The following is an 8,372-nucleotide window of genomic DNA, read 5'->3' as shown; positions in this document are numbered from 1 at the left end:
TTTAGGTAACAGCATCACCCCAACATCAGTTTCATCCTGGTCTCCCCTCTCCTGTGTTTCTACATCTGGCTAAATCTAAATCAGGTTAGTTCTGCAACTACAAGGTCTTTTCCATCTATCCCCATCATTACACTTCCTCTGCGCGCTCATTACTCCTCCACTGAACTATGACGACAGCTTTCTCACTGATATTGCCCCCAGCCTATGATCCTATGATCATGTCATACACAGCAACCCAAAGAATCTTTCTCAACATATCTTTATCATTTTCCTCCTTAGAAGCCTTCAAGATTCTCCAATGCATACACAATAAGATTGTGGCTGGAGGTTGGGATGAGGGACAGGATGGGGGAGTGGGGTGTTGCTGGTGGAAGTCCTGGAGTCCAAAGGCCCAGAGAACCAGGAACTCCAAAGTCTGAGAGCAGAAGAGGATGTCCCAGCTCAAGAAGAGAGAGAGAGAAAATTCACCCTTTCTCCTCCTTTTTTGTTCTATTCAGACCTCAGTGGCTTGGATGTGATGCCCACCCACTTTGGTGAGGACAGATATTCTTTACTTAGTCTACTGATTCAAATGCTAATCTCTTCTAAAAAACATCCTTACAGACGCACCCCAAAATAAGGTTCACTTGATCTCTGGGCATCCTTTAGCTTAATCAAGTTGACACGTGAAACTAACCATCAGAAAGTTGTTTGTGACATATCCTAGATCTTCCTTTTTTTTTCTTATTGAACTATAATTCACATTTCATAAAACTTCATCCTTTTAAAGTGTACAATTCTTTGGTTTTTAATGTATTCACAGTTGTGCAGTCATCACCATGACCTAATTTCAGAACATTTTCATCTACCTACAAAAGAAATTCTAGGACTTCCCTGGTGGTCCATGGGTAAGATTCCACGCTCTCAATGCAGAGAGCCCGGGTTCGAACCCTGGTCGGGGAACAAGATCCTGCATGCGTGCCGTGACTAAGAGATCACATGCCGCAACTTAGAAGCCGGCATGCCGCAACAATGAGCCCACATGCCGCAACTAAAAGATCCCGCGTGCCACAACGAAGATCCCGTGTGCCGCAACTAAGACCCCGTGCAGCCTAAATAAATAAATAATAATAAAAAAAGAAATCCCGTACCTATTAGCCATCATTCCATATTCCTCCCTGCCTCCTAGCCCCTGGATTACCACTTTCTGTTTCTACACATTTTCCTACTCTGGATATTTCATATAAACAGATCATTCAATACACGGCCTTCTGACTTCTTTCATTTAGCATAATGTTTTCAAGGTTCATCTATGTTGTAGAATATGTAAGTACTTCATTTTGTTTTATGCCTGAATAATATTTCATTGTATGGTTATACCATATTTTGTGTATCCATCATTTGATGGACATTTAGATGGCTTCTACTTTTTGTCTATTATGAACGAAGCTGCTATGAGTATTCATGTATAAGTTTCTGTGTGGATATATGTTTTCAATTCTCTTGGGTATAGACGTAAAAGTGGAATTGTTGGGTCATAAAGTCAGAATTGAATTGCTGGTAACTCTATGTTTACCTTTTTGAGGACTGCCAAACTGTTTTTCACAGTGGCTATACCACTTTACATTCCCACCAGCAGGGTATGAGGGTTCCAATTTCTCTACACCCTCTCCAACACTTGTTATTTTTTGTCTTTTTTATTATAAACATCCTAGTGGGGATGAATTAGTATCTCATTTTGGTTATGATTTGTATTTTCCTACTGACTAATGATATTGAGCATCTTTTCATGTGTGTATTGGCCATTTTTACATTGTTTTTGAAGAAACATCTATTCAGTACTTTCCCATTTAAAAATTGTCTTTTGGGACTTCCCTGGCAGTTCAGTGGTTAAGACTTCGCCTTCCAATGCAGCGGGTGCGGGTTTAATCCCTGGTCGGTGAGATAAGATCCCACATGCCTCATAGCCAAAAAAAAAAACCCCAAAACATAAAACAGAAGCAATATTGTAACAAATTCAATAAAGACTTTAAGGACAGTCCACATCAAAAAAAAAATCTTTAAAAATTGTCTTTCTGTTGTTGAATTGTAAGTATGTTTATATATCCTGGATACTAGTCTCTTATCAGATAAAGATCTGCAAAATTTGTCACCTATTCTATGGGTTGTCTTTTCATTTTTTGTATAGTATCCTTTCCAGCACAAAACTTTATATTTTGATAAAGTCCAATTGATCTGTTTTCTTCTTTGTTGCTTATGCTTTTGGCATCATATGTAAGAAACCATTGCCTAATCCAAGGTTATGAAGAGTTACACCTATATTTTCTTATAAGATTTTATGATTTTAACTCTTACATTTCAGTCTTTGATCAAATTTGAGTAATTTTTTGCATATGGTATGAATTATGGGTTCAACCTCATTCTTTTGCTAATGGATATCCTGCACCATTTGTTGAAAAGACTATTTTTCCCCCATTGAATTGTTTGTCATCCTTGTTGAAAATCAGCTGACCGTGAATGTGAGGGTTTATTTCTGGACTCTCAATTCTATTCCACGGAACTGTCTATCCTTATGGCAGTACTACATTGTCTGGATTATTGTACTTTGTAGTAAGTTTTAAAATTGGGGAGTGTGAGTGTTCCAACTTTGGTTTTCTTTCTCAAGATTATTTTGCCTCTCCCAAGTCCCTTACATGTCCATGACTTTTAGGATCAGCTTGTCAATTTCTGTAAAAAGGGCAGTGAGGGGACTTCCCTGGTGGTCCAGTGATTAAGACTCTGTGCTTCCACTGCAGTGGGCGAAGGTTCAATCGGTGGTCAGGGAACTAAGATCCCACATGCCGTGGGGCACAGCCAGAAAAATAAATAACATTTTTTTTAAAAAAAAGGGCAGTGAGGATTTTGACAGTGATTTCACTGAATATGAAGACCAATTTGGGGAATACTGCCATCTAACTGGACTCTTTTTGCACACATTGATATCAGGGACATTTTATGTCACTTGCCTCATTGTAAATTTTTTTTTTTTTTTTTTTTGCGGTACGCGGGCCTCTCACTGTTGTAGCCTCTCCCGTTGCGGAGCACAGGCTCCGGACGCGCAGGCTCAGCGGCCATGGCTCACGGGCCCAGCCGCTCCGCGGCAAGTGGGACCTTCGCGGACCGGGGCACAAACCCGGGTCCCCTGAGTCGGCAGGCGGACTCTCAACCACTGCGCCACCAGGGAAGCCCTGTAAATTTTTATAAACATGGCTGTCTTGTGCTGCCTTTTCGAAAAATTAGTGAATCAAAGGTCAAAGCAGCTTTCTCTCTATTTTTCTTCTTTTAAACGACAAACTCTTCTCTAAATGGAAGACCTTTCAGCCTCTTTTGATTCTTTCTTTTTTCTTTTTGCAGCATTAAAACTCTTTTACCCCTTTAGCCACATCCGCCTAGTTCCCTAACCAATCTAGTGCTAGTCTGTTGGACTCTTTTAGGAAATATCACCATCTTGTGGAACTTTGAGGTTTTGTCACCCCCGAATTCCCTGGCTTCTTGCTTCAAACCCAACGGATAAGAAAGTGGGATGCAAGGCCTTTGGGGTTCACAGAATGGGGAAGGGTGAATTTAAAGATTAGCTTGCTAATTCTACATTGGGTTTCATCCTAAGGAAATCATTATAAATACGTTCAGAGATCTATTTGTAAGAATCTTCAATGCAGCACTGTTCACAATAGTAAAAAATTGGAAATGAGTTAAATGTCCAATAACTATAAATTAGTTAAATAAATATGGTATATCCAGGGAAGAGAATATCATCTAACCACTAAGCATAATGTTGTCAAAGACTATTTAATGATATGAAAAAAAAGGTATATGTGTTGTTAAGTGAAAAAAGCAAACTGTACAGCTTATTCCAATTTTTGAAAAATAATTACACAGAGAAAAGTGAAAGGATATACACTAAAATTTAAAAAATTGAGATATAATTGACATATATACAACATTGTATAAGTTTAAGGTGTACAACATATTGACTTGATAAAAATTTAACAGTATAGGTTATAAATGACTCTGTGTGTTTCCCTATTTTCCAGCCTTTCTACATTAAATATTGGAAGTTTCTCACCTCTTTTTTTTTTTTTAAACTGCTTTTTTATTAAGGAAAGAGATACGTTAAAATAGATCAGTCTGGGGACTGGTGGTCCAGTGGTTGAGACTCTGCGCTTCCACTTCAGGGGGCATGGGTTCGATCCCTGGTCGGGGAACTAAATCCCACATGCCATGCAGCAAGGCCAAAAAATGTCTTAAAATAGATCAGTCTGTAGTATAACGAATACAAAATGGGTCACATTTTACTCATCTAGCTATAGTCTCCTGCCAGTGCACCATTTGGAGACCTCTGCTGGGATCCTTACCACAAAAAACATTCTCCTTTAGAACTTAGCTTCATCATGCTCCCATATACCTAGAGTAAGACCAGTTCTGAGAAGGTCTGAAGTGTGTGAATAAAAGTATGGAGTGAGGAAGGGAGGGAGTCCTAGAAGTTGGGGATGGGATAGCTAATCAAAAGAACCTGCTACCATAGGAACAGGAGTTGGAATGAAAGTTTCAGGGCACCAGGGTTTTTTCCAGCTCCTACATCTATCTTCCCCATCACTGTGTCCATTCTTTAGTTCACGAGTTTTTACTTTGGTGGGGGGGAACTTGGACCAGACCCTGGATGCAAAGGAAAGCCAATTACTGACACCACCGCCCCCTCCCAAGGCCGAACTAAATAGGAACCATCTGGTATTTCCCCTTTGTCACCAGGGCCGTGGTAGGTTTTGATTGGCTCTTCATATGGACCAAGTTGACTGCAACCAATCAGGAAAGAGGCTGTAAGACATGTTTATTCTTTCCACTGCTATCAACTCACCATCAGCATGCCCTCAGTAATTGTGTTCTGAATGGGAAGTATGAAATGCCGAATGCAAATAACATAGCACACGATCTCCCCCCTTTAACTTGATTCAAGCGTTTCCCTTGAGTACTGGGAGTCCTAGGATAAAAGTTCAAGTTTGACTTCAGGTGTCTCTATTCTACTTCTGCCTTTCAGGCTTAGCTCAGATACCTCCAAGGCATCACCATCTGGATTCCTGCCTTGCTCTGTGGGGCTCCTGTGGCGCTTAGGTGAGCCCCACTGCAGCCTCACCCTGCCCAATAGTTACAGAAATTACATTACCTCATATGGAGTTAGTGGCAGTAGTAGCCTTGAGATCAGGAGCATAGGATTTGGAATTAGAGAGACCTAGGTGTCAGTCCTGAACTCCCAACTCTTCCTAGGGTTGGGATGATGGCAAAATACTTTTCCTCTCTGAACTTTGATTTCCTCATCTATTGAATATGGATAATAACACTGACCTTAGAGAGTTCATGCTTTACACATAGGAAGAGCTTGCTAAATATTTAATATTATTGAACAAAAGTTGAAAAAGTTAATATATTTTATGAACAAGGTGAGAAGCGATAGTTTCATCAAATTGGCTTCCCAGATGGTCCAGGGAGTGAAATATGTATAATTGAAGAAATGAATAGAAGACCAACACTTAGAGCTTCTCTGTCTTATCGTTATCTTTTTTTAAAAAAATTTGTGGTAAAATATACATAACATAAAATTTACTATTTTAACCATTTTCAGGTGTACAATTCAGTGGCATTAATATAGTCACATTGTTGTGCAACCATCACCACTCAGGCTTGTCTTTTTTTTTTTTTTGCTGTACGCAGGCCTCTCACTCTTGTGGCCTCTCCCGTTGCGGAGCACAGGCTCCGGACGCGCAGGCTCAGCGGCCATGGCTCACGGGCACAGCCGCTCCGCGGCATGTGGGATCTTCCCGGACCGGGGCACGAACCCGTGTCCCCAGCATCGGCAGGCGGACTCTCAACCACTGCGCCACCAGGGAAGCCCTGGGCTTGTCTTTCTTAAACACAGAATTTCATGCCTAGGATATGGAAATGGCACTGTAATACGTTTGCTAATAAGGCATCATAAATCTTTTTTTTAGAAATAACATTTTCCATGACCAAATTTATATATGTATGTATGTATTTGGCTGTGCCAGGTCTCAGTTGCAGCAGGCAGGCTCCTTAGCAACTCTTAGTTGCAGCATGCATGTGGGATCTAGTTCCCTGACCAGGGATCTAACCTGGGCCCCCTGCACTGGGAGCGTGAGTCACCAGTGAAGTCCCCCATAAATCTTTTTTTTTCAGAGATAAAATATCTTTATAAGATTCTGTACTTCTTTCAGCTCTGTGCATTTGAATTAGCTGAATTATAGTGTAGTGGCTTAAAGCTAAACTTATTGGTTTAAATCTTGGCTCTCCCACCAGCTCCCTGTGTGATCTTGGGCAAATTACTTAACCTTTTGTGTTTTAATTTTCACGTCTTAAAAGAGGGGTCATAGTAATAGTATTTTTTTAGAGAGTTGTTGGGATGATTAAATGAGTAAATAGTACCTGGCACATGGTAGTTGGGATACAAGTGTTAGGTATTGTTTTTATTATGTGAAATAATGTCTTTGAAGTCTTTTTCCTGCTGGACTGAATGTGCTGGAAGGGCAGAGACTTCACCAGTTTTGCCTACTGTTAACTCAGTTCCTTGCAAATACTTCCAAATGGGCTTAGAGCCCAGCCCCCTCCTTTTTTTTTTTTTGCCTTAGATTTTTTAATTGTTTATTTGCACATGTACTTACTTGAGAAAGAGTTAAGATGGCCAACTAATATTTCAGGAACATTTTGAGTTTTATTTTAAAGGTTAGTGTGTTTGGGGAAGGAGATGGTTAGGAAAAATCGACACTTCCTTTTTTAACTTACGAGGGGAGTGACCCCAGGGAAACACTAGAGCACTTAGTGCCTTCCAGGAGTTCCTCTGTTAGCCCTCGGCTTTACATGGGAGTCCTGAGCTCTACAGTGGGAAGGTTAGGCATCTGCCTTTAGCAGATGCTGTTTGTCAGCATTGTCCTAACCCCAGGAAAGGGGAGGAGGCAAGGCGAGTGAGTCAATGATGACATCATCAATTAGCATAAGTTTCCCAAATCGGCTGACCGAGTTTTCATTTGCTAGGCCAAGGCAATTTGAGTTCTCTTACCGCGCAAACGGGAGATTTCTTGGAACTTGGACTTGGAGCACGAAGAGGATTCTAATTTCTTTAAAGCTCTGTTTTCAGGAAATTTTTCTGAGAACTTTTTACCTCCAGCGGATCAGTGGAATTTGATCTGAAGGTATGTAATTAACACCTTTTCTCTGCTGGGGACTCAGGCACCAGCCTTTTTTTCCCCTTGCTTTACTTCCTGGATACTTGCACAATCTCACATTGTCAGCAATGGCACTGTTTCGCCTGGATTTACTAGGTCTAACATGGAAAAAGAAAGGTTAGACCAAGGAAAACTCCCACACAGCCCTTTCCTGGTAGAAATATGCTAGCCCATAAATAGAGACAAAGTCTGGCAGACTTGCCAGAGCTAGAGATCAGAATTTTCAGGAAACTGCAAGACAAATGTACGATGTTGGAATAAGATATCTCCAGGAATCCAGTCATACTGTTTCTAGTATCACAGAGCTACTAGAAGGTAAGACCCAATAGATACTCACATTAAAGATGACATTTTTCTTCTTTTTCTAACTATAAAAGTACTATACGTTCATTGCATAAAATTTGAGAAACTCAGACAGGAGCCCAGAATAAAATTTATGGTATCTGTAATTATACCACTTATATATAACCACTCTTTGTTATTTTTTTGTTGTTGGTATGTTCGCCTTCCCTTAGAAAGTAGTTTCTTGTTTCTAAATAGCTCAGTGTTGCATAGTGAATATATACCTCAAGTCCTTAAAGAATGAATAATTACATTGAAAAAATATTATCGATTCATTGCTCCTCTGATTAGAATGAAATTTAGTGTGGAAATACATTTAGTGTGGAAATACTGACTTCGGTAATTTGTCAGTTCCTACGTTGATTTGAGCAAATGTCGTCTGAAACCACTCTTTCTGGGGTCTGGGATTGGGACTTTTCTTTCTGTGAGATAAAGAAAGGCCTGCCCTGGTATGGTTAGCAATGTTACCTTGTTGTCCTTAGGTTGGTAGATACTTCAGAAATGTACCCCCCCCCATTACTTTATTTCTAAAATGTAAAAGTGTTACTTCTGCCATTTGGTGGGAATGATTTAAGAGCTCCAGGGGGAGAAATTGTGCTGTGTCGTCCTCCCTCTTGACTAGCTCCCAATGGGGGCATTTTGATTTGGGGGAACTCGGGGTCAATTGAGTTTCAATAAAAGCTCTCTTCAGACCTCCTAAAAGGTTAACATGCCGGTGTTGGGGTCACGTTTTCTGGGCTATAGGTTTTTGAAGTGACCTCGCAGTGAATTTCATTTTTC

This window comes from Delphinus delphis, chromosome 7, assembly GCF_949987515.2.
Source record: "Delphinus delphis chromosome 7, mDelDel1.2, whole genome shotgun sequence".
Taxonomy (NCBI): domain Eukaryota; kingdom Metazoa; phylum Chordata; class Mammalia; order Artiodactyla; family Delphinidae; genus Delphinus; species Delphinus delphis.
This window is presented reverse-complemented; position numbering follows the sequence as displayed.